The sequence below is a fragment of the Microcebus murinus genome, chromosome 14, assembly GCF_040939455.1.
Source record: "Microcebus murinus isolate Inina chromosome 14, M.murinus_Inina_mat1.0, whole genome shotgun sequence".
NCBI lineage: Eukaryota > Metazoa > Chordata > Mammalia > Primates > Cheirogaleidae > Microcebus > Microcebus murinus.
Genome location: NC_134117.1, coordinates 81,761,116 through 81,788,548, shown reverse-complemented (window position 1 = coordinate 81,788,548; position 27,433 = coordinate 81,761,116). Strand labels below are relative to the sequence as shown.

Genomic DNA, 27,433 nt, shown 5'->3' with positions numbered 1-27,433 from the left:
ATCGGGTGGGTGTCGGGCGGGTGGGGGGAGGCGATGGGCATCCACATCCATTAGGAATGGGGTGGGTGCGCACCGACTGGGGGATGGGCGCACTTGAAGCTCTGACCCCAGGGGGGAGGCTTGGAGAGGGCAACTGTACCCGACCTTAACACTGGTACCCCCACAATACGCTGGAACAACATGAGAGGTATATGAATGAGAACACAGGGGGGAGGGGTGCACGGGCAACACATGTCACCTGAATACTTGTACTCCCATCATCTGCTTGAAAAGAGAGAGAAAAGAAAATGCAATCATAGAGGTAAGAGACACTTTTTAAAAATCATGAATCCGAAGAGAAAAGTAAAAGGAGGCCTGTGGAGCAGGTCTGGGTGTGACTCCGGATCCCCCAACATCAGGTGCCACCACCAAAGATTCCTGCGTGGAGCCCATAGAACCCCCAAAAGCAACGGGACGAGTTCTGGTCACATACTCCCTCAAAATGACATCCTGGCCTTCTTCTGGAACTCCCTCCCCTCTCAGACTCTCAAGGTTTTCTCCAGCGTGTCGGTTCCCACAGAGCAGACCTTTGGTCTGAGACCTGACAGTCCAGATGCCACGCATGCTGCCGCGTGGCGGCGGTGTCGCGGCTTGGGACAAGAGGAGGCCCCACGGTGCGGGCTGGGGCGCCAGGCAGCTCGGCGGGCGCTGAGGGTTGGGGTCACCCCCACCCCGGGCCGCCGCCGCGCTCCCAGAAAGGGGACAGAACAAGAGGCAAAAAAAAAAAAAAAAAAAAGAAGCAGCCTGTGGCCCCCGGTATTCCCAGGCGGTCTCCCATCCAAGTACTGACCGGGCCCGACCCTGCTTAGCTTCCGAGACCAGACGAGATCGGGGGGCGTTCAGGGTGGTGTGGCCCTAGACGGCGGCGGAGGGCGCCCCTGCCCCGCTCAAGAAGCCGAGCCTCTCTGCGCTTTCCCCCCGCCGCCGCCGCCGCCGCCGCCGCCGCCGCCGCCGCCGCCTCCCGCCCCAGGCCCCGCGCCGGGCCGGGCCTGTTGAGCTCGCCGGCCGGGTCCCGTGGGCTCCCAGGGACGGGGGTGATGGGCGGGGCGGGGCGGGGGGCTGTCTCTCTATACACACACACACACACTCACACTCACTCACACTCACACAAGATGCGCCTCCACGGCTGGACTCGCCAAGGTGGAGCCCTCCCAGCCCCCCTCGTCTCCTCGCCCGGCCTCCTTCACCTACCCGCTGCCCACCCCCAGCGCGTCGCCGCCGCTGACGCTGACTGCGCACGCGCGCGCCCTTTGACCCCAGCCAGGGGCCGCCCTCCCCCACAACCCCTTTCAGCTGTGCCCCCCCTCGCCCTGTGGGTGGGCTGCCGCCTATTCCCCCGGGCCAGGGCTGGGGCACAGCGCAAGGGGGAGGGGAGCCAGTGTATGGGGCGTCTCTCTCTGGGGATGTGTCCCATGGGTGGGGTGGGGTGGCGTGGTTTGTGGGGCGCTGAAGAAATCAGTCCCCTCCATCTCCTACCTCTGGAAAACGCCCAAGCCCGTGGAGAACCGCCGGCACCGCTTCGTGGGGGCCGGGACCCTCCTCTGTGTCCTCCTGTGGCCCGGTCCAAGGGGCCTGGGCCTGGCCGGGGCTGCATTGGACCCCGACCACCCTGGCGTGTGGACTCGCTAAAAATCGGCCATTAGATATTGGATTCCAGCTTCATTGAGGTCATTTCACTAATGAGTGCACCGGAAAGAGTTTCCTAATCCATCTGTGAGGGTGGCAACTGAAAGAGAATTTGAAAGCTGACAGAATAGGCGAGGGAAGGCATAGGAGATTTCCACACCCAGCAAGGAAGCCTTTCCCGAAATGGAAGAAAGAAACGAGCAAACAGAGACACCGGTAGCCCGCCCGGAAAAGAGTCTGCCCCCGAGAGAAAGCACCCTGACCAGGTTCACCCGTGGGTGGGTGGCGAGCTAGCGGCGTTCAGAAGAGCGAGGCCCGCAGTCTGTGCGGAAGACACCTGCACTCGGGTGTGTGTGGCGGCCCGATTCACAAGCAGCTCTAGATGTTAAACCAAGGAGAAGCCAGGGAGTTCCCAAGGCCCCAGGTGTCCTCAGCCCACGACTGGCTGCTGTGGGAATGCGAAGCCCGGCTCCTTGTCTCAGAGCGGGGTTCCCAGGAGGATCAGGCTGAAGCTGGGACTTGGCCTCAAAGTGTCCCCTCGCATGGCCACCCCCTTCCCCTTCCTGCTCCTCTACTCCTGGTGCCCCTCCATCCAGGGGCCAGACCTTAAAGAGTCACCGCAAGAGAATCCTGGTCCCAAAGGAGCCTTCTGGGGGACCGGTGCTGAGAGAGGTTGTGGGCATGGCCCGCTGGGGCTCTGCCCGACCCAGGGCTGAGAGATGCCACCTCCCAGCTCTGGGTCCCTGCAGGAAGTGTTGGCAAGCACAGGGCCAGTCCCCCAAAGGCCCAGGTGCAGGGAGCCCAGGCCAAGCAGCCTGTGGAAGAAGCCACTTGCCGTGCCACCCCGGGAACAGGACTGCAGGCCCCGGCCCTTCCCACCTCCTCCTCCTCCTCCTCCTCCCCCCCCCGCGCCCCGCCCCCGGACATGGCACAGGGCTCAGAGACACCTCAGACTCTTGCTACCCAAGGTGCGAAGGGCATCAGTTGCTCCTCCAACCCCCCCCCGCCCAGCAGACCACGTTGTCCAGCCAGCCCCCGGGCCTCCCTGGGGTGCCCAGCACAAAAGTGCAGACACCCACCGGACCCTCAGTCTCAGCTTTCGGATGTTTTTGCCACTCTAAGGACCCGCAGGCCCGCTGGGCCTTCGGGCAGGACAGAGAGCCCCGGGATCCGACGTGGAGAGCTGCGTGTACGTACGTCCCCATCAGGAGGCGGTCCCCACCTCCGCGGCTCTCCCCTCGCGGGGAGCGGCAGCCCCAGCCGGCAGCCGCAGGGCATCAGGGAAGACACCAGGCTGGGCCCCCCGCGGCACAGCGGGGGCACGTCCCCCGCACTCGACTTAGGGAAGGCTGCTGGAGACTGCTGCGGCCACCCTGCTGCCGGGTTTCTGGAGGGCTTCCTGGAAGCAGCCTCCACACCAAGCCCTTGGAAGGCCCAGGCGACGGAGGAGCCGGTCAGGCAGGGGCCGAGGACGGTGAGAGGCCGGGCGGGAAGGAGCATGTCAGGCAGGGGCAGAGGACGGTGACAGGCCGGGCGGGGAGGAGCCGGTCAGGCGGGGGCCCAGGACAGTGACGGGCCTGGCCGGGGAGGAGTGCGTCAGGCAGGGGCAGAGGAGACGGGCTGGGTAAGGGGTAGAGTGACAGTTAGGGCACAATTCACAATCGCAAAGACGTGGAAGCGACCCGAGTGCCCATCCATCCAGGAGTGCATTAATAAAATGTGGCGCGTGGACACCACGGAGTGCCATTCGGCTGTGAGGAGCAGCGGTGAGAGGGCGCCTCTCGTGTTCTCCTGGCCAGAGCTGGAACCCGTTCCAGTAAGCCAGGTATCCCAAGAATGGACACACGAGCACCACGTGAGCGCGCTCACCAGCAAATTGGTACGAACGGATGGACACCTAAGTGGACGGAGAGGAATCACCTTCATCGGGTGGGTGTCGGGCGGGTGGGGGGAGGCGATGGGCATCCACATCCATTAGGAATGGGGTGGGTGCGCACCGACTGGGGGATGGGCGCACTTGAAGCTCTGACCCCAGGGGGGAGGCTTGGAGAGGGCAACTGTACCCGACCTTAACACTGGTACCCCCACAATACGCTGGAACAACATGAGAGGTATATGAATGAGAACACAGGGGGGAGGGGTGCACGGGCAACACATGTCACCTGAATACTTGTACTCCCATCATCTGCTTGAAAAGAGAGAGAAAAGAAAATGCAATCATAGAGGTAAGAGACACTTTTTAAAAATCATGAATCCGAAGAGAAAAGTAAAAGGAGGCCTGTGGAGCAGGTCTGGGTGTGACTCCGGATCCCCCAACATCAGGTGCCACCACCAAAGATTCCTGCGTGGAGCCCATAGAACCCCCAAAAGCAACGGGACGAGTTCTGGTCACATACTCCCTCAAAATGACATCCTGGCCTTCTTCTGGAACTCCCTCCCCTCTCAGACTCTCAAGGTTTTCTCCAGCGTGTCGGTTCCCACAGAGCAGACCTTTGGTCTGAGACCTGACAGTCCAGATGCCACGCATGCTGCCGCGTGGCGGCGGTGTCGCGATTTGGGACAAGAGGAGGCCCCACGGTGCGGGCTGGGGCGCCAGGCAGCTCGGCGGGCGCTGAGGGTTGGGGTCACCCCCACCCCGGGCCGCCGCCGCGCTCCCAGAAAGGGGACAGAACAAGAGGCAAAAAAAAAAAAAAAAAAAGAAGCAGCCTGTGGCCCCCGGTATTCCCAGGCAGTCTCCCATCCAAGTACTGACCGGGCCCGACCCTGCTTAGCTTCCGAGACCAGACGAGATCGGGGGGCGTTCAGGGTGGTGTGGCCCTAGACGGCGGCGGAGGGCGCCCCTGCCCCGCTCAAGAAGCCGAGCCTCTCTGCGCTTTCCCCCCGCCGCCGCCGCCGCCGCCGCCGCCGCCGCCGCCGCCGCCGCCTCCCGCCCCAGGCCCCGCGCCGGGCCGGGCCTGTTGAGCTCGCCGGCCGGGTCCCGTGGGCTCCCAGGGACGGGGGTGATGGGCGGGGCGGGGCGGGGGGCTGTCTCTCTATACACACACACACACACTCACACTCACTCAAACAAGATGCGCCTCCACGGCTGGACTCGCCAAGGTGGAGCCCTCCCAGCCCCCCTCGTCTCCTCGCCCGGCCTCCTTCACCTACCCGCTGCCCACCCCCAGCGCGTCGCCGCCGCTGACGCTGACTGCGCACGCGCGCGCCCTTTGACCCCAGCCAGGGGCCGCCCTCCCCCACAACCCCTTTCAGCTGTGCCCCCCCTCGCCCTGTGGGTGGGCTGCCGCCTATTCCCCCGGGCCAGGGCTGGGGCACAGCGCAAGGGGGAGGGGAGCCAGTGTATGGGGCGTCTCTCTCTGGGGATGTGTCCCATGGGTGGGGTGGGGTGGCGTGGTTTGTGGGGCGCTGAAGAAATCAGTCCCCTCCATCTCCTACCTCTGGAAAACGCCCAAGCCCCTGGAGAACCGCCGGCACCGCTTCTTGGGGGCCGGGACCCTCCTCTGTGTCCTCCTGTGGCCCGGTCCAAGGGGCCTGGGCCTGGCCGGGGCTGCATTGGACCCCGACCACCCTGGCGTGTGGACTCGCTAAAAATCGGCCATTAGATATTGGATTCCAGCTTCATTGAGGTCATTTCACTAATGAGTGCACCGGAAAGAGTTTCCTAATCCATCTGTGAGGGTGGCAACTGAAAGAGAATTTGAAAGCTGACAGAATAGGCGAGGGAAGGCATAGGAGATTTCCACACCCAGCAAGGAAGCCTTTCCCGAAATGGAAGAAAGAAACGAGCAAACAGAGACACCGGTAGCCCGCCCGGAAAAGAGTCTGCCCCCGAGAGAAAGCACCCTGACCAGGTTCACCCGTGGGTGGGTGGCGAGCTAGCGGCGTTCAGAAGAGCGAGGCCCGCAGTCTGTGCGGAAGACACCTGCACTCGGGTGTGTGTGGCGGCCCGATTCACAAGCAGCTCTAGATGTTAAACCAAGGAGAAGCCAGGGAGTTCCCAAGGCCCCAGGTGTCCTCAGCCCACGACTGGCTGCTGTGGGAATGCGAAGCCCGGCTCCTTGTCTCAGAGCGGGGTTCCCAGGAGGATCAGGCTGAAGCTGGGACTTGGCCTCAAAGTGTCCCCTCGCATGGCCACCCCCTTCCCCTTCCTGCTCCTCTACTCCTGGTGCCCCTCCATCCAGGGGCCAGACCTTAAAGAGTCACCGCAAGAGAATCCTGGTCCCAAAGGAGCCTTCTGGGGGACCGGTGCTGAGAGAGGTTGTGGGCATGGCCCGCTGGGGCTCTGCCCGACCCAGGGCTGAGAGATGCCACCTCCCAGCTCTGGGTCCCTGCAGGAAGTGTTGGCAAGCACAGGGCCAGTCCCCCAAAGGCCCAGGTGCAGGGAGCCCAGGCCAAGCAGCCTGTGGAAGAAGCCACTTGCCGTGCCACCCCGGGAACAGGACTGCAGGCCCCGGCCCTTCCCACCTCCTCCTCCTCCTCCTCCTCCCCCCCCCGCGCCCCCCCCCCCGGACATGGCACAGGGCTCAGAGACACCTCAGACTCTTGCTACCCAAGGTGCGAAGGGCATCAGTTGCTCCTCCAACCCCCCCCCGCCCAGCAGACCACGTTGTCCAGCCAGCCCCCGGGCCTCCCTGGGGTGCCCAGCACAAAAGTGCAGACACCCACCGGACCCTCAGTCTCAGCTTTCGGATGTTTTTGCCACTCTAAGGACCCGCAGGCCCGCTGGGCCTTCGGGCAGGACAGAGAGCCCCGGGATCCGACGTGTAGAGCTGCGTGTACGTACGTCCCCATCAGGAGGCGGTCCCCACCTCCGCGGCTCTCCCCTCGCGGGGAGTGGCAGCCCCAGCCGGCAGCCGCAGGGCATCAGGGAAGACACCAGGCTGGGCCACCCGCGGCACAGCGGGGGCACGTCCCCCGCACTCGACTTAGGGAAGGCTGCTGGAGACTGCTGCGGCCACCCTGCTGCCGGGTTTCTGGAGGGCTTCCTGGAAGCAGCCTCCACACCAAGCCCTTGGAAGGCCCAGGCGACGGAGGAGCCGGTCAGGCAGGGGCCGAGGACGGTGAGAGGCCGGGCGGGAAGGAGCATGTCAGGCAGGGGCAGAGGACGGTGACAGGCCGGGCGGGGAGGAGCCGGTCAGGCGGGGGCCCAGGACAGTGACGGGCCTGGCCGGGGAGGAGTGCGTCAGGCAGGGGCAGAGGAGACGGGCTGGGTAAGGGGTAGAGTGACAGTTAGGGCACAATTCACAATCGCAAAGACGTGGAAGCGACCCGAGTGCCCATCCATCCAGGAGTGCATTAATAAAATGTGGCGCGTGGACACCACGGAGTGCCATTCGGCTGTGAGGAGCAGCGGTGAGAGGGCGCCTCTCGTGTTCTCCTGGCCAGAGCTGGAACCCGTTCCAGTAAGCCAGGTATCCCAAGAATGGACACACGAGCACCACGTGAGCGCGCACACCAGCAAATTGGTACGAACGGATGGACACCTAAGTGGACGGAGAGGAATCACCTTCATCGGGTGGGTGTCGGGCGGGTGGGGGGAGGCGATGGGCATCCACATCCATTAGGAATGGGGTGGGTGCGCACCGACTGGGGGATGGGCGCACTTGAAGCTCTGACCCCAGGGGGGAGGCTTGGAGAGGGCAACTGTACCCGACCTTAACACTGGTACCCCCACAATACGCTGGAACAACATGAGAGGTATATGAATGAGAACACAGGGGGGAGGGGTGCACGGGCAACACATGTCACCTGAATACTTGTACTCCCATCATCTGCTTGAAAAGAGAGAGAAAAGAAAATGCAATCATAGAGGTAAGAGACACTTTTTAAAAATCATGAATCCGAAGAGAAAAGTAAAAGGAGGCCTGTGGAGCAGGTCTGGGTGTGACTCCGGATCCCCCAACATCAGGTGCCACCACCAAAGATTCCTGCGTGGAGCCCATAGAACCCCCAAAAGCAACGGGACGAGTTCTGGTCACATACTCCCTCAAAATGACATCCTGGCCTTCTTCTGGAACTCCCTCCCCTCTCAGACTCTCAAGGTTTTCTCCAGCGTGTCTGTTCCCACAGAGCAGACCTTTGGTCTGAGACCTGACAGTCCAGATGCCACGCATGCTGCCGCGTGGCGGCGGTGTCGCGGCTTGGGACAAGAGGAGGCCCCACGGTGCGGGCTGGGGCGCCAGGCAGCGCGGCGGGCGCTGAGGGTTGGGGTCACCCCCACCCCGGGCCGCCGCCGCGCTCCCAGAAAGGGGACAGAACAAGAGGCAAAAAAAAAAAAAAAAAAAAGAAGCAGCCTGTGGCCCCCGGTATTCCCAGGCGGTCTCCCATCCAAGTACTGACCGGGCCCGACCCTGCTTAGCTTCCGAGACCAGACGAGATCGGGGGGCGTTCAGGGTGGTGTGGCCCTAGACGGCGGCGGAGGGCGCCCCTGCCCCGCTCAAGAAGCCGAGCCTCTCTGCGCTTTCCCCCCGCCGCCGCCGCCGCCGCCGCCGCCGCCGCCGCCGCCGCCGCCTCCCGCCCCAGGCCCCGCGCCGGGCCGGGCCTGTTGAGCTCGCCGGCCGGGTCCCGTGGGCTCCCAGGGACGGGGGTGATGGGCGGGGCGGGGCGGGGGGCTGTCTCTCTATACACACACACACACACTCACACTCACTCACACTCACACAAGATGCGCCTCCACGGCTGGACTCGCCAAGGTGGAGCCCTCCCAGCCCCCCTGGTCTCCTCGCCCGGCCTCCTTCACCTACCCGCTGCCCACCCCCAGCGCGTCGCCGCCGCTGACGCTGACTGCGCACGCGCGCGCCCTTTGACCCCAGCCAGGGGCCGCCCTCCCCCACAACCCCTTTCAGCTGTGCCCCCCCTCGCCCTGTTGGTGGGCTGCCGCCTATTCCCCCGGGCCAGGGCTGGGGCACAGCGCAAGGGGGAGGGGAGCCAGTGTATGGGGCGTCTCTCTCTGGGGATGTGTCCCATGGGTGGGGTGGGGTGGCGTGGTTTGTGGGGCGCTGAAGAAATCAGTCCCCTCCATCTCCTACCTCTGGAAAACGCCCAAGCCCGTGGAGAACCGCCGGCACCGCTTCGTGGGGGCCGGGACCCTCCTCTGTGTCCTCCTGTGGCCCGGTCCAAGGGGCCTGGGCCTGGCCGGGGCTGCATTGGACCCCGACCACCCTGGCGTGTGGACTCGCTAAAAATCGGCCATTAGATATTGGATTCCAGCTTCATTGAGGTCATTTCACTAATGAGTGCACCGGAAAGAGTTTCCTAATCCATCTGTGAGGGTGGCAACTGAAAGAGAATTTGAAAGCTGACAGAATAGGCGAGGGAAGGCATAGGAGATTTCCACACCCAGCAAGGAAGCCTTTCCCGAAATGGAAGAAAGAAACGAGCAAACAGAGACACCGGTAGCCCGCCCGGAAAAGAGTCTGCCCCCGAGAGAAAGCACCCTGACCAGGTTCACCCGTGGGTGGGTGGCGAGCTAGCGGCGTTCAGAAGAGCGAGGCCCGCAGTCTGTGCGGAAGACACCTGCACTCGGGTGTGTGTGGCGGCCCGATTCACAAGCAGCTCTAGATGTTAAACCAAGGAGAAGCCAGGGAGTTCCCAAGGCCCCAGGTGTCCTCAGCCCACGACTGGCTGCTGTGGGAATGCGAAGCCCGGCTCCTTGTCTCAGAGCGGGGTTCCCAGGAGGATCAGGCTGAAGCTGGGACTTGGCCTCAAAGTGTCCCCTCGCATGGCCACCCCCTTCCCCTTCCTGCTCCTCTACTCCTGGTGCCCCTCCATCCAGGGGCCAGACCTTAAAGAGTCACCGCAAGAGAATCCTGGTCCCAAAGGAGCCTTCTGGGGCACCGGTGCTGAGAGAGGTTGTGGGCATGGCCCGCTGGGGCTCTGCCCGACCCAGGGCTGAGAGATGCCACCTCCCAGCTCTGGGTCCCTGCAGGAAGTGTTGGCAAGCACAGGGCCAGTCCCCCAAAGGCCCAGGTGCAGGGAGCCCAGGCCAAGCAGCCTGTGGAAGAAGCCACTTGCCGTGCCACCCCGGGAACAGGACTGCAGGCCCCGGCCCTTCCCACCTCCTCCTCCTCCTCCTCCTCCCCCCCCCGCGCCCCCCCCGGACATGGCACAGGGCTCAGAGACACCTCAGACTCTTGCTACCCAAGGTGCAAAGGGCATCAGTTGCTCCTCCAAACCCCCCCCCCGCCCAGCAGACCACGTTGTCCAGCCAGCCCCCGGGCCTCCCTGGGGTGCCCAGCACAAAAGTGCAGACACCCACCGGACCCTCAGTCTCAGCTTTCGGATGTTTTTGCCACTCTAAGGACCCGCAGGCCCGCTGGGCCTTCGGGCAGGACAGAGAGCCCCGGGATCCGACGTGGAGAGCTGCGTGTACGTACGTCCCCATCAGGAGGCGGTCCCCACCTCCGCGGCTCTCCCCTCGCGGGGAGCGGCAGCCCCAGCCGGCAGCCGCAGGGCCTCAGGGAAGACACCAGGCTGGGCCCCCCGCGGCACAGCGGGGGCACGTCCCCCGCACTCGACTTAGGGAAGGCTGCTGGAGACTGCTGCGGCCACCCTGCTGCCGGGTTTCTGGAGGGCTTCCTGGAAGCAGCCTCCACACCAAGCCCTTGGAAGGCCCAGGCGACGGAGGAGCCGGTCAGGCAGGGGCCGAGGACGGTGAGAGGCCGGGCGGGAAGGAGCATGTCAGGCAGGGGCAGAGGACGGTGACAGGCCGGGCGGGGAGGAGCCGGTCAGGCGGGGGCCCAGGACAGTGACGGGCCTGGCCGGGGAGGAGTGCGTCAGGCAGGGGCAGAGGAGACGGGCTGGGTAAGGGGTAGAGTGACAGTTAGGGCACAATTCACAATCGCAAAGACGTGGAAGCGACCCGAGTGCCCATCCATCCAGGAGTGCATTAATAAAATGTGGCGCGTGGACACCACGGAGTGCCATTCGGCTGTGAGGAGCAGCGGTGAGAGGGCGCCTCTCGTGTTCTCCTGGCCAGAGCTGGAACCCGTTCCAGTAAGCCAGGTATCCCAAGAATGGACACACGAGCACCACGTGAGCGCGCACACCAGCAAATTGGTACGAACGGATGGACACCTAAGTGGACGGAGAGGAATCACCTTCATCGGGTGGGTGTCGGGCGGGTGGGGGGAGGCGATGGGCATCCACATCCATTAGGAATGGGGTGGGTGCGCACCGACTGGGGGATGGGCGCACTTGAAGCTCTGACCCCAGGGGGGAGGCTTGGAGAGGGCAACTGTACCCGACCTTAACACTGGTACCCCCACAATACGCTGGAACAACATGAGAGGTATATGAATGAGAACACAGGGGGGAGGGGTGCACGGGCAACACATGTCACCTGAATACTTGTACTCCCATCATCTGCTTGAAAAGAGAGAGAAAAGAAAATGCAATCATAGAGGTAAGAGACACTTTTTAAAAATCATGAATCCGAAGAGAAAAGTAAAAGGAGGCCTGTGGAGCAGGTCTGGGTGTGACTCCGGATCCCCCAACATCAGGTGCCACCACCAAAGATTCCTGCGTGGAGCCCATAGAACCCCCAAAAGCAACGGGACGAGTTCTGGTCACATACTCCCTCAAAATGACATCCTGGCCTTCTTCTGGAACTCCCTCCCCTCTCAGACTCTCAAGGTTTTCTCCAGCGTGTCTGTTCCCACAGAGCAGACCTTTGGTCTGAGACCTGACAGTCCAGATGCCACGCATGCTGCCGCGTGGCGGCGGTGTCGCGGCTTGGGACAAGAGGAGGCCCCACGGTGCGGGCTGAGGCGCCAGGCAGCGCGGCGGGCGCTGAGGGTTGGGGTCACCCCCACCCCGGGCCGCCGCCGCGGTCCCAGAAAGGGGACAGAACAAGAGGCAAAAAAAAAAAAAAAAAAAAAAAGAAGCAGCCTGTGGCCCCCGGTATTCCCAGGCAGTCTCCCATCCAACTACTGACCGGGCCCGACCCTGCTTAGCTTCCGAGACCAGACGAGATCGGGGGCGTTCAGGGTAGTGTGGCCCTAGACGGCGGCGGAGGGCGCCCCTGCCCCGCTCAAGAAGCCGAGCCTCTCTGCGCTTTCCCCCCGCCGCCGCCGCCGCCGCCGCCGCCGCCGCCTCCCGCCCCAGGCCCCGCGCCGGGCCGGGCCTGTTGAGTTCGCCGGCCGGGTCCCGTGGGCTCCCAGGGACGGGGGTGATGGGCGGGGCGGGGCGGGGGGCTGTCTCTCTATACACACACACACACACTCACACTCACTCACACTCACACAAGATGCGCCTCCACGGCTGGACTCGCCAAGGTGGAGCCCTCCCAGCCCCCCTCGTCTCCTCGCCCGGCCTCCTTCACCTACCCGCTGCCCACCCCCAGCGCGTCGCCGCCGCTGACGCTGACTGCGCACGCGCGCGCCCTTTGACCCCAGCCAGGGGCCGCCCTCCCCCACAACCCCTTTCAGCTGTGCCCCCCCTCGCCCTGTGGGTGGGCTGCCGCCTATTCCCCCGGGCCAGGGCTGGGGCACAGCGCAAGGGGGAGGGGAGCCAGTGTATGGGGCGTCTCTCTCTGGGGATGTGTCCCATGGGTGGGGTGGGGTGGCGTGGTTTGTGGGGCGCTGAAGAAATCAGTCCCCTCCATCTCCTACCTCTGGAAAACGCCCAAGCCCCTGGAGAACCGCCGGCACCGCTTCGTGGGGGCCGGGACCCTCCTCTGTGTCCTCCTGTGGCCCGGTCCAAGGGGCCTGGGCCTGGCCGGGGCTGCATTGGACCCCGACCACCCTGGCGTGTGGACTCGCTAAAAATCGGCCATTTGATATTGGATTCCAGCTTCATTGAGGTCATTTCACTAATGAGTGCACCGGAAAGAGTTTCCTAATCCATCTGTGAGGGTGGCAACTGAAAGAGAATTTGAAAGCTGACAGAATAGGCGAGGGAAGGCATAGGAGATTTCCACACCCAGCAAGGAAGCCTTTCCCGAAATGGAAGAAAGAAACGAGCAAACAGAGACACCGGTAGCCCGCCCGGAAAAGAGTCTGCCCCCGAGAGAAAGCACCCTGACCAGGTTCACCCGTGGGTGGGTGGCGAGCTAGCGGCGTTCAGAAGAGCGAGGCCCGCAGTCTGTGCGGAAGACACCTGCACTCGGGTGTGTGTGGCGGCCCGATTCACAAGCAGCTCTAGATGTTAAACCAAGGAGAAGCCAGGGAGTTCCCAAGGCCCCAGGTGTCCTCAGCCCACGACTGGCTGCTGTGGGAATGCGAAGCCCGGCTCCTTGTCTCAGAGCGGGGTTCCCAGGAGGATCAGGCTGAAGCTGGGACTTGGCCTCAAAGTGTCCCCTCGCATGGCCACCCCCTTCCCCTTCCTGCTCCTCTACTCCTGGTGCCCCTCCATCCAGGGGCCAGACCTTAAAGAGTCACCGCAAGAGAATCCTGGTCCCAAAGGAGCCTTCTGGGGGACCGGTGCTGAGAGAGGTTGTGGGCATGGCCCGCTGGGGCTCTGCCCGACCCAGGGCTGAGAGATGCCACCTCCCAGCTCTGGGTCCCTGCAGGAAGTGTTGGCAAGCACAGGGCCAGTCCCCCAAAGGCCCAGGTACAGGGAGCCCAGGCCAAGCAGCCTGTGGAAGAAGCCACTTGCCGTGCCACCCCGGGAACAGGACTGCAGGCCCCGGCCCTTCCCACCTCCTACTCCTCCTCCTCCTCCCCCCCCCCCCGCGCCCCCCCCGGACATGGCACAGGGCTCAGAGACACCTCAGACTCTTGCTACCCAAGGTGCAAAGGGCATCAGTTGCTCCTCCAAACCCCCCCCCCCGCCCAGCAGACCACGTTGTCCAGCCAGCCCCCGGGCCTCCCTGGGGTGCCCAGCACAAAAGTGCAGACACCCACCGGACCCTCAGTCTCAGCTTTCGGATGTTTTTGCCACTCTAAGGACCCGCAGGCCCGCTGGGCCTTCGGGCAGGACAGAGAGCCCCGGGATCCGACGTGGAGAGCTGCGTGTACGTGTACGTACGTCCCCATCAGGAGGCGGTCCCCACCTCCGCGGCTCTCCCCTTGCGGGGAGCGGCAGCCCCAGCCGGCAGCCACAGGGCCTCAGGGAAGACACCAGGCTGGGCCCCCCGCGGCACAGCGGGGGCACGTCCCCCGCACTCGACTTAGGGAAGGCTGCTGGAGACTGCTGCGGCCACCCTGCTGCCGGGTTTCTGGAGGGCTTCCTGGAAGCAGCCTCCACACCAAGCCCTTGGAAGGCCCAGGCGACGGAGGAGCCGGTCAGGCAGGGGCCGAGGACGGTGAGAGGCCGGGCGGGAAGGAGCATGTCAGGCAGGGGCAGAGGACGGTGACAGGCCGGGCGGGGAGGAGCCGGTCAGGCGGGGGCCCAGGACAGTGACGGGCCTGGCCGGGGAGGAGTGCGTCAGGCAGGGGCAGAGGAGACGGGCTGGGTAAGGGGTAGGGTGACAGTTAGGGCACAATTCACAATCGCAAAGACGTGGAAGCGACCCGAGTGCCCATCCATCCAGGAGTGCATTAATAAAATGTGGCGCGTGGACACCACGGAGTGCCATTCGGCTGTGAGGAGCAGCGGTGAGAGGGCGCCTCTCGTGTTCTCCTGGCCAGAGCTGGAACCCGTTCCAGTAAGCCAGGTATCCCAAGAATGGACACACGAGCACCACGTGAGCGCGCTCACCAGCAAATTGGTACGAACGGATGGACACCTAAGTGGACGGAGAGGAATCACCTTCATCGGGTGGGTGTCGGGCGGGTGGGGGGAGGCGATGGGCATCCACATCCATTAGGAATGGGGTGGGTGCGCACCGACTGGGGGATGGGCGCACTTGAAGCTCTGACCCCAGGGGGGAGGCTTGGAGAGGGCAACTGTACCCGACCTTAACACTGGTACCCCCACAATACGCTGGAACAACATGAGAGGTATATGAATGAGAACACAGGGGGGAGGGGTGCACGGGCAACACATGTCACCTGAATACTTGTACTCCCATCATCTGCTTGAAAAGAGAGAGAAAAGAAAATGCAATCATAGAGGTAAGAGACACTTTTTAAAAATCATGAATCCGAAGAGAAAAGTAAAAGGAGGCCTGTGGAGCAGGTCTGGGTGTGACTCCGGATCCCCCAACATCAGGTGCCACCACCAAAGATTCCTGCGTGGAGCCCATAGAACCCCCAAAAGCAACGGGACGAGTTCTGGTCACATACTCCCTCAAAATGACATCCTGGCCTTCTTCTGGAACTCCCTCCCCTCTCAGACTCTCAAGGTTTTCTCCAGCGTGTCGGTTCCCACAGAGCAGACCTTTGGTCTGAGACCTGACAGTCCAGATGCCACGCATGCTGCCGCGTGGCGGCGGTGTCGCGGCTTGGGACAAGAGGAGGCCCCACGGTGCGGGCTGAGGCGCCAGGCAGCGCGGCGGGCGCTGAGGGTTGGGGTCACCCCCACCCCGGGCCGCCGCCGCGCTCCCAGAAAGGGGACAGAACAAGAGGCAAAAAAAAAAAAAAAAAAAAAAGAAGCAGCCTGTGGCCCCCGGTATTCCCAGGCAGTCTCCCATCCAAGTACTGACCGGGCCCGACCCTGCTTAGCTTCCGAGACCAGACGAGATCGGGGGCGTTCAGGGTGGTGTGGCCCTAGACGGCGGCGGAGGGCGCCCCTGCCCCGCTCAAGAAGCCGAGCCTCTCTGCGCTTTCCCCCCCGCCGCCGCCGCCGCCGCCGCCGCCGCCGCCGCCGCCTCCCGCCCCAGGCCCCGCGCCGGGCCGGGCCTGTTGAGTTCGCCGGCCGGGTCCCGTGGGCTCCCAGGGACGGGGGTGATGGGCGGGGCGGGGCGGGGGGCTGTCTCTCTATACACACACACACACACTCACACTCACTCACACTCACACAAGATGCGCCTCCACGGCTGGACTCGCCAAGGTGGAGCCCTCCCAGCCCCCCTCGTCTCCTCGCCCGGCCTCCTTCACCTACCCGCTGCCCACCCCCAGCGCGTCGCCGCCGCTGACGCTGACTGCGCACGCGCGCGCCCTTTGACCCCAGCCAGGGGCCGCCCTCCCCCACAACCCCTTTCAGCTGTGCCCCCCCTCGCCCTGTGGGTGGGCTGCCGCCTATTCCCCCGGGCCAGGGCTGGGGCACAGCGCAAGGGGGAGGGGAGCCAGTGTATGGGGCGTCTCTCTCTGGGGATGTGTCCCATGGGTGGGGTGGGGTGGCGTGGTTTGTGGGGCGCTGAAGAAATCAGTCCCCTCCATCTCCTACCTCTGGAGAACGCCCAAGCCCCTGGAGAACCGCCGGCACCGCTTCGTGGGGGCCGGGACCCTCCTCTGTGTCCTCCTGTGGCCCGGTCCAAGGGGCCTGGGCCTGGCCGGGGCTGCATTGGACCCCGACCACCCTGGCGTGTGGACTCGCTAAAAATCGGCCATTTGATATTGGATTCCAGCTTCATTGAGGTCATTTCACTAATGAGTGCACCGGAAAGAGTTTCCTAATCCATCTGTGAGGGTGGCAACTGAAAGAGAATTTGAAAGCTGACAGAATAGGCGAGGGAAGGCATAGGAGATTTCCACACCCAGCAAGGAAGCCTTTCCCGAAATGGAAGAAAGAAACGAGCAAACAGAGACACCGGTAGCCCGCCCGGAAAAGAGTCTGCCCCCGAGAGAAAGCACCCTGACCAGGTTCACCCGTGGGTGGGTGGCGAGCTAGCGGCGTTCAGAAGAGCGAGGCCCGCAGTCTGTGCGGAAGACACCTGCACTCGGGTGTGTGTGGCGGCCCGATTCACAAGCAGCTCTAGATGTTAAACCAAGGAGAAGCCAGGGAGTTCCCAAGGCCCCAGGTGTCCTCAGCCCACGACTGGCTGCTGTGGGAATGCGAAGCCCGGCTCCTTGTCTCAGAGCGGGGTTCCCAGGAGGATCAGGCTGAAGCTGGGACTTGGCCTCAAAGTGTCCCCTCGCATGGCCACCCCCTTCCCCTTCCTGCTCCTCTACTCCTGGTGCCCCTCCATCCAGGGGCCAGACCTTAAAGAGTCACCGCAAGAGAATCCTGGTCCCAAAGGAGCCTTCTGGGGGACCGGTGCTGAGAGAGGTTGTGGGCATGGCCCGCTGGGGCTCTGCCCGACCCAGGGCTGAGAGATGCCACCTCCCAGCTCTGGGTCCCTGCAGGAAGTGTTGGCAAGCACAGGGCCAGTCCCCCAAAGGCCCAGGTGCAGGGAGCCCAGGCCAAGCAGCCTGTGGAAGAAGCCACTTGCCGTGCCACCCCGGGAACAGGACTGCAGGCCCCGGCCCTTCCCACCTCCTCCTCCTCCTCCTCCTCCCCCCCCCGCGCCCCGCCCCCGGACATGGCACAGGGCTCAGAGACACCTCAGACTCTTGCTACCCAAGGTGCGAAGGGCATCAGTTGCTCCTCCAACCCCCCCCGCCCAGCAGACCACGTTGTCCAGCCAGCCCCCGGGCCTCCCTGGGGTGCCCAGCACAAAAGTGCAGACACCCACCGGACCCTCAGTCTCAGCTTTCGGATGTTTTTGCCACTCTAAGGACCCGCAGGCCCGCTGGGCCTTCGGGCAGGACAGAGAGCCCCGGGATCCGACGTGGAGAGCTGCGTGTACGTACGTCCCCATCAGGAGGCGGTCCCCACCTCCGCGGCTCTCCCCTCGCGGGGAGCGGCAGCCCCAGCCGGCAGCCGCAGGGCCTCAGGGAAGACACCAGGCTGGGCCCCCCGCGGCACAGCGGGGGCACGTCCCCCGCACTCGACTTAGGGAAGGCTGCTGGAGACTGCTGCGGCCACCCTGCTGCCGGGTTTCTGGAGGGCTTCCTGGAAGCAGCCTCCACACCAAGCCCTTGGAAGGCCCAGGCGACGGAGGAGCCGGTCAGGCAGGGGCCGAGGACGGTGAGAGGCCGGGCGGGAAGGAGCATGTCAGGCAGGGGCAGAGGACGGTGACAGGCCGGGCGGGGAGGAGCCGGTCAGGCGGGGGCCCAGGACAGTGACGGGCCTGGCCGGGGAGGAGTGCGTCAGGCAGGGGCAGAGGAGACGGGCTGGGTAAGGGGTAGAGTGACAGTTAGGGCACAATTCACAATCGCAAAGACGTGGAAGCGACCCGAGTGCCCATCCATCCAGGAGTGCATTAATAAAATGTGGCGCGTGGACACCACGGAGTGCCATTCGGCTGTGAGGAGCAGCGGTGAGAGGGCGCCTCTCGTGTTCTCCTGGCCAGAGCTGGAACCCGTTCCAGTAAGCCAGGTATCCCAAGAATGGACACACGAGCACCACGTGAGCGCGCTCACCAGCAAATTGGTACGAACGGATGGACACCTAAGTGGACGGAGAGGAATCACCTTCATCGGGTGGGTGTCGGGCGGGTGGGGGGAGGCGATGGGCATCCACATCCATTAGGAATGGGGTGGGTGCGCACCGACTGGGGGATGGGCGCACTTGAAGCTCTGACCCCAGGGGGGAGGCTTGGAGAGGGCAACTGTACCCGACCTTAACACTGGTACCCCCACAATACGCTGGAACAACATGAGAGGTATATGAATGAGAACACAGGGGGGAGGGGTGCACGGGCAACACATGTCACCTGAATACTTGTACTCCCATCATCTGCTTGAAAAGAGAGAGAAAAGAAAATGCAATCATAGAGGTAAGAGACACTTTTTAAAAATCATGAATCCGAAGAGAAAAGTAAAAGGAGGCCTGTGGAGCAGGTCTGGGTGTGACTCCGGATCCCCCAACATCAGGTGCCACCACCAAAGATTCCTGCGTGGAGCCCATAGAACCCCCAAAAGCAACGGGACGAGTTCTGGTCACATACTCCCTCAAAATGACATCCTGGCCTTCTTCTGGAACTCCCTCCCCTCTCAGACTCTCAAGGTTTTCTCCAGCGTGTCGGTTCCCACAGAGCAGACCTTTGGTCTGAGACCTGACAGTCCAGATGCCACGCATGCTGCCGCGTGGCGGCGGTGTCGCGATTTGGGACAAGAGGAGGCCCCACGGTGCGGGCTGGGGCGCCAGGCAGCTCGGCGGGCGCTGAGGGTTGGGGTCACCCCCACCCCGGGCCGCCGCCGCGCTCCCAGAAAGGGGACAGAACAAGAGGCAAAAAAAAAAAAAAAAAAAAGAAGCAGCCTGTGGCCCCCGGTATTCCCAGGCGGTCTCCCATCCAAGTACTGACCGGGCCCGACCCTGCTTAGCTTCCGAGACCAGACGAGATCGGGGGGCGTTCAGGGTGGTGTGGCCCTAGACGGCGGCGGAGGGCGCCCCTGCCCCGCTCAAGAAGCCGAGCCTCTCTGCGCTTTCCCCCCGCCGCCGCCGCCGCCGCCGCCGCCGCCGCCGCCGCCGCCGCCTCCCGCCCCAGGCCCCGCGCCGGGCCGGGCCTGTTGAGCTCGCCGGCCGGGTCCCGTGGGCTCCCAGGGACGGGGGTGATGGGCGGGGCGGGGCGGGGGGCTGTCTCTCTATACACACACACACACACTCACACTCACTCACACTCAAACAAGATGCGCCTCCACGGCTGGACTCGCCAAGGTGGAGCCCTCCCAGCCCCCCTCGTCTCCTCGCCCGGCCTCCTTCACCTACCCGCTGCCCACCCCCAGCGCGTCGCCGCCGCTGACGCTGACTGCGCACGCGCGCGCCCTTTGACCCCAGCCAGGGGCCGCCCTCCCCCACAACCCCTTTCAGCTGTGCCCCCCCTCGCCCTGTTGGTGGGCTGCCGCCTATTCCCCCGGGCCAGGGCTGGGGCACAGCGCAAGGGGGAGGGGAGCCAGTGTATGGGGCGTCTCTCTCTGGGGATGTGTCCCATGGGTGGGGTGGGGTGGCGTGGTTTGTGGGGCGCTGAAGAAATCAGTCCCCTCCATCTCCTACCTCTGGAAAACGCCCAAGCCCGTGGAGAACCGCCGGCACCGCTTCGTGGGGGCCGGGACCCTCCTCTGTGTCCTCCTGTGGCCCGGTCCAAGGGGCCTGGGCCTGGCCGGGGCTGCATTGGACCCCGACCACCCTGGCGTGTGGACTCGCTAAAAATCGGCCATTAGATATTGGATTCCAGCTTCATTGAGGTCATTTCACTAATGAGTGCACCGGAAAGAGTTTTCTAATCCATCTGTGAGGGTGGCAACTGAAAGAGAATTTGAAAGCTGACAGAATAGGCGAGGGAAGGCATAGGAGATTTCCACACCCAGCAAGGAAGCCTTTCCCGAAATGGAAGAAAGAAACGAGCAAACAGAGACACCGGTAGCCCGCCCGGAAAAGAGTCTGCCCCCGAGAGAAAGCACCCTGACCAGGTTCACCCGTGGGTGGGTGGCGAGCTAGCGGCGTTCAGAAGAGCGAGGCCCGCAGTCTGTGCGGAAGACACCTGCACTCGGGTGTGTGTGGCGGCCCGATTCACAAGCAGCTCTAGATGTTAAACCAAGGAGAAGCCAGGGAGTTCCCAAGGCCCCAGGTGTCCTCAGCCCACGACTGGCTGCTGTGGGAATGCGAAGCCCGGCTCCTTGTCTCAGAGCGGGGTTCCCAGGAGGATCAGGCTGAAGCTGGGACTTGGCCTCAAAGTGTCCCCTCGCATGGCCACCCCCTTCCCCTTCCTGCTCCTCTACTCCTGGTGCCCCTCCATCCAGGGGCCAGACCTTAAAGAGTCACCGCAAGAGAATCCTGGTCCCAAAGGAGCCTTCTGGGGGACCGGTGCTGAGAGAGGTTGTGGGCATGGCCCGCTGGGGCTCTGCCCGACCCAGGGCTGAGAGATGCCACCTCCCAGCTCTGGGTCCCTGCAGGAAGTGTTGGCAAGCACAGGGCCAGTCCCCCAAAGGCCCAGGTGCAGGGAGCCCAGGCCAAGCAGCCTGTGGAAGAAGCCACTTGCCGTGCCACCCCGGGAACAGGACTGCAGGCCCCGGCCCTTCCCACCTCCTCCTCCTCCTCCTCCTCCCCCCCCCGCGCCCCCCCCCCGGACATGGCACAGGGCTCAGAGACACCTCAGACTCTTGCTACCCAAGGTGCGAAGGGCATCAGTTGCTCCTCCAACCCCCCCCCGCCCAGCAGACCACGTTGTCCAGCCAGCCCCCGGGCCTCCCTGGGGTGCCCAGCACAAAAGTGCAGACACCCACCGGACCCTCAGTCTCAGCTTTCAGATGTTTTTGCCACTCTAAGGACCCGCAGGCCCGCTGGGCCTTCGGGCAGGACAGAGAGCCCCGGGATCCGACGTGTAGAGCTGCGTGTACGTACGTCCCCATCAGGAGGCGGTCCCCACCTCCGCGGCTCTCCCCTCGCGGGGAGCGGCAGCCCCAGCCGGCAGCCGCAGGGCATCAGGGAAGACACCAGGCTGGGCCCCCCGCGGCACAGCGGGGGCACGTCCCCCGCACTCGACTTAGGGAAGGCTGCTGGAGACTGCTGCGGCCACCCTGCTGCCGGGTTTCTGGAGGGCTTCCTGGAAGCAGCCTCCACACCAAGCCCTTGGAAGGCCCAGGCGACGGAGGAGCCGGTCAGGCAGGGGCCGAGGACGGTGAGAGGCCGGGCGGGAAGGAGCATGTCAGGCAGGGGCAGAGGACGGTGACAGGCCGGGCGGGGAGGAGCCGGTCAGGCGGGGGCCCAGGACAGTGACGGGCCTGGCCGGGGAGGAGTGCGTCAGGCAGGGGCAGAGGAGACGGGCTGGGTAAGGGGTAGAGTGACAGTTAGGGCACAATTCACAATCGCAAAGACGTGGAAGCGACCCGAGTGCCCATCCATCCAGGAGTGCATTAATAAAATGTGGCGCGTGGACACCACGGAGTGCCATTCGGCTGTGAGGAGCAGCGGTGAGAGGGCGCCTCTCGTGTTCTCCTGGCCAGAGCTGGAACCCGTTCCAGTAAGCCAGGTATCCCAAGAATGGACACACGAGCACCACGTGAGCGCGCTCACCAGCAAATTGGTACGAACGGATGGACACCTAAGTGGACGGAGAGGAATCACCTTCATCGGGTGGGTGTCGGGCGGGTGGGGGGAGGCGATGGGCATCCACATCCATTAGGAATGGGGTGGGTGCGCACCGACTGGGGGATGGGCGCACTTGAAGCTCTGACCCCAGGGGGGAGGCTTGGAGAGGGCAACTGTACCCGACCTTAACACTGGTACCCCCACAATACGCTGGAACAACATGAGAGGTATATGAATGAGAACACAGGGGGGAGGGGTGCACGGGCAACACATGTCACCTGAATACTTGTACTCCCATCATCTGCTTGAAAAGAGAGAGAAAAGAAAATGCAATCATAGAGGTAAGAGACACTTTTTAAAAATCATGAATCCGAAGAGAAAAGTAAAAGGAGGCCTGTGGAGCAGGTCTGGGTGTGACTCCGGATCCCCCAACATCAGGTGCCACCACCAAAGATTCCTGCGTGGAGCCCATAGAACCCCCAAAAGCAACGGGACGAGTTCTGGTCACATACTCCCTCAAAATGACATCCTGGCCTTCTTCTGGAACTCCCTCCCCTCTCAGACTCTCAAGGTTTTCTCCAGCGTGTCGGTTCCCACAGAGCAGACCTTTGGTCTGAGACCTGACAGTCCAGATGCCACGCATGCTGCCGCGTGGCGGCGGTGTCGCGGCTTGGGACAAGAGGAGGCCCCACGGTGCGGGCTGGGGCGCCAGGCAGCTCGGCGGGCGCTGAGGGTTGGGGTCACCCCCACCCCGGGCCGCCGCCGCGCTCCCAGAAAGGGGACAGAACAAGAGGCAAAAAAAAAAAAAAAAAAAAGAAGCAGCCTGTGGCCCCCGGTATTCCCAGGCGGTCTCCCATCCAAGTACTGACCGGGCCCGACCCTGCTTAGCTTCCGAGACCAGACGAGATCGGGGGGCGTTCAGGGTGGTGTGGCCCTAGACGGCGGCGGAGGGCGCCCCTGCCCCGCTCAAGAAGCCGAGCCTCTCTGCGCTTTCCCCCCGCCGCCGCCGCCGCCGCCGCCGCCGCCGCCGCCGCCGCCTCCCGCCCCAGGCCCCGCGCCGGGCCGGGCCTGTTGAGCTCGCCGGCCGGGTCCTGTGGGCTCCCAGGGACGGGGGTGATGGGCGGGGCGGGGCGGGGGGCTGTCTCTCTATACACACACACACACACTCACACTCACTCACACTCACACAAGATGCGCCTCCACGGCTGGACTCGCCAAGGTGGAGCCCTCCCAGCCCCCCTCGTCTCCTCGCCCGGCCTCCTTCACCTACCCGCTGCCCACCCCCAGCGCGTCGCCGCCGCTGACGCTGACTGCGCACGCGCGCGCCCTTTGACCCCAGCCAGGGGCCGCCCTCCCCCACAACCCCTTTCAGCTGTGCCCCCCCTCGCCCTGTGGGTGGGCTGCCGCCTATTCCCCCGGGCCAGGGCTGGGGCACAGCGCAAGGGGGAGGGGAGCCAGTGTATGGGGCGTCTCTCTCTGGGGATGTGTCCCATGGGTGGGGTGGGGTGGCGTGGTTTGTGGGGCGCTGAAGAAATCAGTCCCCTCCATCTCCTACCTCTGGAAAACGCCCAAGCCCGTGGAGAACCGCCGGCACCGCTTCGTGGGGGCCGGGACCCTCCTCTGTGTCCTCCTGTGGCCCGGTCCAAGGGGCCTGGGCCTGGCCGGGGCTGCATTGGACCCCGACCACCCTGGCGTGTGGACTCGCTAAAAATCGGCCATTAGATATTGGATTCCAGCTTCATTGAGGTCATTTCACTAATGAGTGCACCGGAAAGAGTTTCCTAATCCATCTGTGAGGGTGGCAACTGAAAGAGAATTTGAAAGCTGACAGAATAGGCGAGGGAAGGCATAGGAGATTTCCACACCCAGCAAGGAAGCCTTTCCCGAAATGGAAGAAAGAAACGAGCAAACAGAGACACCGGTAGCCCGCCCGGAAAAGAGTCTGCCCCCGAGAGAAAGCACCCTGACCAGGTTCACCCGTGGGTGGGTGGCGAGCTAGCGGCGTTCAGAAGAGCGAGGCCCGCAGTCTGTGCGGAAGACACCTGCACTCGGGTGTGTGTGGCGGCCCGATTCACAAGCAGCTCTAGATGTTAAACCAAGGAGAAGCCAGGGAGTTCCCAAGGCCCCAGGTGTCCTCAGCCCACGACTGGCTGCTGTGGGAATGCGAAGCCCGGCTCCTTGTCTCAGAGCGGGGTTCCCAGGAGGATCAGGCTGAAGCTGGGACTTGGCCTCAAAGTGTCCCCTCGCATGGCCACCCCCTTCCCCTTCCTGCTCCTCTACTCCTGGTGCCCCTCCATCCAGGGGCCAGACCTTAAAGAGTCACCGCAAGAGAATCCTGGTCCCAAAGGAGCCTTCTGGGGGACCGGTGCTGAGAGAGGTTGTGGGCATGGCCCGCTGGGGCTCTGCCCGACCCAGGGCTGAGAGATGCCACCTCCCAGCTCTGGGTCCCTGCAGGAAGTGTTGGCAAGCACAGGGCCAGTCCCCCAAAGGCCCAGGTGCAGGGAGCCCAGGCCAAGCAGCCTGTGGAAGAAGCCACTTGCCGTGCCACCCCGGGAACAGGACTGCAGGCCCCGGCCCTTCCCACCTCCTCCTCCTCCTCCTCCTCCCCCCCCCGCGCCCCGCCCCCGGACATGGCACAGGGCTCAGAGACACCTCAGACTCTTGCTACCCAAGGTGCGAAGGGCATCAGTTGCTCCTCCAACCCCCCCCCGCCCAGCAGACCACGTTGTCCAGCCAGCCCCCGGGCCTCCCTGGGGTGCCCAGCACAAAAGTGCAGACACCCACCGGACCCTCAGTCTCAGCTTTCGGATGTTTTTGCCACTCTAAGGACCCGCAGGCCCGCTGGGCCTTCGGGCAGGACAGAGAGCCCCGGGATCCGACGTGGAGAGCTGCGTGTACGTACGTCCCCATCAGGAGGCGGTCCCCACCTCCGCGGCTCTCCCCTCGCGGGGAGCGGCAGCCCCAGCCGGCAGCCGCAGGGCATCAGGGAAGACACCAGGCTGGGCCCCCCGCGGCACAGCGGGGGCACGTCCCCCGCACTCGACTTAGGGAAGGCTGCTGGAGACTGCTGCGGCCACCCTGCTGCCGGGTTTCTGGAGGGCTTCCTGGAAGCAGCCTCCACACCAAGCCCTTGGAAGGCCCAGGCGACGGAGGAGCCGGTCAGGCAGGGGCCGAGGACGGTGAGAGGCCGGGCGGGAAGGAGCATGTCAGGCAGGGGCAGAGGACGGTGACAGGCCGGGCGGGGAGGAGCCGGTCAGGCGGGGGCCCAGGACAGTGACGGGCCTGGCCGGGGAGGAGTGCGTCAGGCAGGGGCAGAGGAGACGGGCTGGGTAAGGGGTAGAGTGACAGTTAGGGCACAATTCACAATCGCAAAGACGTGGAAGCGACCCGAGTGCCCATCCATCCAGGAGTGCATTAATAAAATGTGGCGCGTGGACACCACGGAGTGCCATTCGGCTGTGAGGAGCAGCGGTGAGAGGGCGCCTCTCGTGTTCTCCTGGCCAGAGCTGGAACCCGTTCCAGTAAGCCAGGTATCCCAAGAATGGACACACGAGCACCACGTGAGCGCGCTCACCAGCAAATTGGTACGAACGGATGGACACCTAAGTGGACGGAGAGGAATCACCTTCATCGGGTGGGTGTCGGGCGGGTGGGGGGAGGCGATGGGCATCCACATCCATTAGGAATGGGGTGGGTGCGCACCGACTGGGGGATGGGCGCACTTGAAGCTCTGACCCCAGGGGGGAGGCTTGGAGAGGGCAACTGTACCCGACCTTAACACTGGTACCCCCACAATACGCTGGAACAACATGAGAGGTATATGAATGAGAACACAGGGGGGAGGGGTGCACGGGCAACACATGTCACCTGAATACTTGTACTCCCATCATCTGCTTGAAAAGAGAGAGAAAAGAAAATGCAATCATAGAGGTAAGAGACACTTTTTAAAAATCATGAATCCGAAGAGAAAAGTAAAAGGAGGCCTGTGGAGCAGGTCTGGGTGTGACTCCGGATCCCCCAACATCAGGTGCCACCACCAAAGATTCCTGCGTGGAGCCCATAGAACCCCCAAAAGCAACGGGACGAGTTCTGGTCACATACTCCCTCAAAATGACATCCTGGCCTTCTTCTGGAACTCCCTCCCCTCTCAGACTCTCAAGGTTTTCTCCAGCGTGTCGGTTCCCACAGAGCAGACCTTTGGTCTGAGACCTGACAGTCCAGATGCCACGCATGCTGCCGCGTGGCGGCGGTGTCGCGATTTGGGACAAGAGGAGGCCCCACGGTGCGGGCTGGGGCGCCAGGCAGCGCGGCGGGCGCTGAGGGTTGGGGTCACCCCCACCCCGGGCCGCCGCCGCGCTCCCAGAAAGGGGACAGAACAAGAGGCAAAAAAAAAAAAAAAAAAAGAAGCAGCCTGTGGCCCCCGGTATTCCCAGGCAGTCTCCCATCCAAGTACTGACCGGGCCCGACCCTGCTTAGCTTCCGAGACCAGACGAGATCGGGGGGCGTTCAGGGTGGTGTGGCCCTAGACGGCGGCGGAGGGCGCCCCTGCCCCGCTCAAGAAGCCGAGCCTCTCTGCGCTTTCCCCCCGCCGCCGCCGCCGCCGCCGCCGCCGCCGCCGCCGCCGCCGCCTCCCGCCCCAGGCCCCGCGCCGGGCCGGGCCTGTTGAGCTCGCCGGCCGGGTCCCGTGGGCTCCCAGGGACGGGGGTGATGGGCGGGGCGGGGCGGGGGGCTGTCTCTCTATACACACACACACACACTCACACTCACTCACACTCAAACAAGATGCGCCTCCACGGCTGGACTCGCCAAGGTGGAGCCCTCCCAGCCCCCCTCGTCTCCTCGCCCGGCCTCCTTCACCTACCCGCTGCCCACCCCCAGCGCGTCGCCGCCGCTGACGCTGACTGCGCACGCGCGCGCCCTTTGACCCCAGCCAGGGGCCGCCCTCCCCCACAACCCCTTTCAGCTGTGCCCCCCCTCGCCCTGTGGGTGGGCTGCCGCCTATTCCCCCGGGCCAGGGCTGGGGCACAGCGCAAGGGGGAGGGGAGCCAGTGTATGGGGCGTCTCTCTCTGGGGATGTGTCCCATGGGTGGGGTGGGGTGGCGTGGTTTGTGGGGCGCTGAAGAAATCAGTCCCCTCCATCTCCTACCTCTGGAAAACGCCCAAGCCCCTGGAGAACCGCCGGCACCGCTTCTTGGGGGCCGGGACCCTCCTCTGTGTCCTCCTGTGGCCCGGTCCAAGGGGCCTGGGCCTGGCCGGGGCTGCATTGGACCCCGACCACCCTGGCGTGTGGACTCGCTAAAAATCGGCCATTAGATATTGGATTCCAGCTTCATTGAGGTCATTTCACTAATGAGTGCACCGGAAAGAGTTTCCTAATCCATCTGTGAGGGTGGCAACTGAAAGAGAATTTGAAAGCTGACAGAATAGGCGAGGGAAGGCATAGGAGATTTCCACACCCAGCAAGGAAGCCTTTCCCGAAATGGAAGAAAGAAACGAGCAAACAGAGACACCGGTAGCCCGCCCGGAAAAGAGTCTGCCCCCGAGAGAAAGCACCCTGACCAGGTTCACCCGTGGGTGGGTGGCGAGCTAGCGGCGTTCAGAAGAGCGAGGCCCGCAGTCTGTGCGGAAGACACCTGCACTCGGGTGTGTGTGGCGGCCCGATTCACAAGCAGCTCTAGATGTTAAACCAAGGAGAAGCCAGGGAGTTCCCAAGGCCCCAGGTGTCCTCAGCCCACGACTGGCTGCTGTGGGAATGCGAAGCCCGGCTCCTTGTCTCAGAGCGGGGTTCCCAGGAGGATCAGGCTGAAGCTGGGACTTGGCCTCAAAGTGTCCCCTCGCATGGCCACCCCCTTCCCCTTCCTGCTCCTCTACTCCTGGTGCCCCTCCATCCAGGGGCCAGACCTTAAAGAGTCACCGCAAGAGAATCCTGGTCCCA

The 27,433-nt window shown here is 64.0% G+C and overlaps 8 pseudogenes; all 8 read right to left on the bottom strand.

Annotated features, from left to right (window-relative positions):
* Nucleotides 1-780: 780 nt before the first annotated feature.
* On the bottom strand, nucleotides 781-900 carry LOC142876239 (uncharacterized; annotated as a pseudogene).
* Nucleotides 901-4,368: 3,468 nt separating this feature from the next.
* On the bottom strand, nucleotides 4,369-4,488 carry LOC142876293 (uncharacterized; annotated as a pseudogene).
* A 3,467-nt stretch (nucleotides 4,489-7,955) lies between these two features.
* On the bottom strand, nucleotides 7,956-8,075 carry LOC142876238 (uncharacterized; annotated as a pseudogene).
* Nucleotides 8,076-11,550: 3,475 nt separating this feature from the next.
* Nucleotides 11,551-11,669, bottom strand: LOC142876304 (uncharacterized; annotated as a pseudogene).
* A 3,472-nt stretch (nucleotides 11,670-15,141) lies between these two features.
* On the bottom strand, nucleotides 15,142-15,260 carry LOC142876180 (uncharacterized; annotated as a pseudogene).
* Nucleotides 15,261-18,726: 3,466 nt separating this feature from the next.
* LOC142876237 (uncharacterized) lies at nucleotides 18,727-18,846 on the bottom strand (annotated as a pseudogene).
* A 3,472-nt stretch (nucleotides 18,847-22,318) lies between these two features.
* On the bottom strand, nucleotides 22,319-22,438 carry LOC142876236 (uncharacterized; annotated as a pseudogene).
* A 3,468-nt stretch (nucleotides 22,439-25,906) lies between these two features.
* Nucleotides 25,907-26,026, bottom strand: LOC142876292 (uncharacterized; annotated as a pseudogene).
* Between the last annotated feature and the right edge of the window lie 1,407 nt (nucleotides 26,027-27,433).